We start from the raw sequence: 2732 nt of genomic DNA, 5'->3' as shown, positions 1-2732 counted from the left end.
TAAATGCTAATTGCTTTGTCAAGCCTGTAATATGAATTTAGCACAGAGACTGGGACTGGCGATGGAACTGTTGTTAGCCTGATGTCTTAGTCCATTCAGGCTGCTATTATAAAATACCTTAGACAGGGTAATTAATAAGCAGAAATTTATTGCTCACAGGTCTGGAGTTTGAGAAGTCCAAAGTCAAGGCACCAGCAATTTAGTGTCTGGTGAGAGCTCACTCTCTTCTGCTGCATAAGATGGTACTTTCTTACTCACATGGTAGAAGGGGTCATACAGGTTTCCTCAGTCCTCATTTATAAGGGCACTAATCCCATTCTTGAGGACCACTGTCAGGACCTAACCACCTCCTAAAGGCTCCTAAAGGCTCCACCTCTTAATGCTAATGAGGATTAAGTCTCAACCTATGAATTTGGGGATAAACACAAACATTCAAACCATAGCATCTGACTCCTCTGAATGATAATCAAGTCCATTTGGACTTGGGCTCCATTTCCCATTTCCAAAAGAGTGGTAATAATGGTTGTCTTATTGTATAAATTCATTAACTAATGAATCAACATAAGGCTGAAAGGACTAGGATATTAAAAATACATAGGATGTTTTAAATAAAAATAACTACAATTTAATTAGCGCCTATATGTGAATGATAGTCTTCTGAATTTTACTCATTTGATTCTATGAGTTTCATATATATCATCCTCATCATTTTACAAAGGAACAACGGCGCTCTGAGAGGCTAATGTATATAGCATTATATAATCAGCAGATCTGGTTTAAACACAGATCCATTAGACACCATACCCATATTCTTTGCACATAGGTATTAGCGATGGAAATTTTCCAGTTACTTTTACACTAATTAAATCCAAAGACATCACATTGAATGTTTCTGAAAATATGATTCCTAATGGATGTTGTCCAGCATTAATAACACCTCATATTTTGGGGGGGGGTACCAGGGATTGAATTCAGGGGCACTTGGCCACTGAGGCCCATCTCCAGCCCTATTTTGTATTTTATTTAGAGACAGGGTCTCAGTGAGTTGGTTAGCACCTCGCTCTTGCTGAGGCTGGCTTTAACTTGCAGTCCTCCTGCCTTAACTCCTGAGCTCCTGGGATTACAGACATGTGTCATGCCTAGCCAATACCTCATATTTGAAAAGCAGTTTATTATCATTTTCTTTCTCATTTAATTCTCACAATGTTGGGAAAGAAGCACTTTAATCCCCATTTTATAAATAATGAAAGTTGAAACACAAAGATGTTAAGAGCTTTGCATAAGGAAACAATTAAATGGTTGAGCCAGATTTAAAAATGGAAACATCTTACTCCAAGTTCATTTTTCAATACACAGGTAGAAAGGAGCTTGTTTGAAACTGTGGGATACTGAACAAAAGGTTGAAAGGGAAAAAAGCAAAATTTCTAAAAATGTTTTTAGTTCCCAAAGGATATTCACCCTCTTTTCACTACACAACCACCAAAGTAACCAATATCAATTTTACTGTGTACACTCTCATTCTTTTAAAAGTAGTAATAAAAATATTTTAAAATGTTATGTGTCTTAAATTTTTTTCCATCCTGTTAAAATACTATGGATGCTATTTGCAACTAGATTTTTTTTTCTTTTTACCCTTATTCCAGGTAAATCACATGGATCTAATTACTTTAAAAATATGGAATAATTTAAATATGACTGTTTCAAAGGACACCAATTTAATTGAATAAATATTTATGAAACACCTACTATGGACTGGGAATTCTTATGTGCATGCTGGGAATACAGCAACCAACAAAAGAAAAATCCGGCTCTGAGGCTTCCACAGTTCTCCAGCCAACCACTTTCATCTTTAAGCTTTAGCATATGTGTTTGTCGATGTCAAATATAACTCGCTATTTTAATAGTTGAATAAAATTCTGTAGTATAGTCATGCATTTCTTTATTGGGTGACATTGCTTTTAGATTTTTATTTTTGCAACGAATTTGTGATGAACACCAATATCACATACATATTTATACACAATATACATAGCTTATTATTTTTAAAGAAAAGCAGTCTGACCTACGTGAATAAAAACTCACAGACCCATCCATCTATGACTGATCTCACTAATCTGCTCCTGTATTTCCCAGGTGTGCTCAGAGGCTCTGGTACTATCCACCTAGGTGGTGCTGAAGCAGGTATTTAGATCTCGGCCTTCTGAAGCCATTTCCAGCCCCAATACGCTTAGTTCCCCGAATCACCAATTGTCGACCAGTTTCTACCCAAGGACTTTCAAATCACACTTAATATGCAAATCTAAACTTGTGAGGTGACACATGGGGTGCTTTGCCAGTAATCCATACCTCCTCTTGGCCTTTGTCACAAGCAATGCCTCAGGCACATGCCAGTTGCCTTTTACAGGGTTAATAGCTCATCCTTCGAGATGTGTACATATATGTGTCTAATTACACCGTGTCATTCTTGAGATAAGATATGTATAATGGAAATACACACCTACAAGAAGGTGTCGCTCCTTCTTGTTAGTGCATTCCTAATCCAGTGTGGCTCTCAGCCCCCATTATATGGAACTGCGCCTTCCCTCGGCCATTTCCCTTGAGCTTTGGAAAGACTTATTTCCTGAAATTTAAATCACGAACTAGCAGTTTCCTAAGCCACTTCCCCTCTCTCGCCCCCCCCCCCCTTCTCCTCTCAGCCTTCTCCTGCTTGGCTGGGGCCAGATCTGCCAGCA

This window comes from Marmota flaviventris, chromosome 14 (assembly GCF_047511675.1).
Source record: "Marmota flaviventris isolate mMarFla1 chromosome 14, mMarFla1.hap1, whole genome shotgun sequence".
Classification (NCBI taxonomy): Eukaryota; Metazoa; Chordata; class Mammalia; order Rodentia; family Sciuridae; genus Marmota; species Marmota flaviventris.
Note: the sequence above shows the minus strand (reverse complement) of the source record.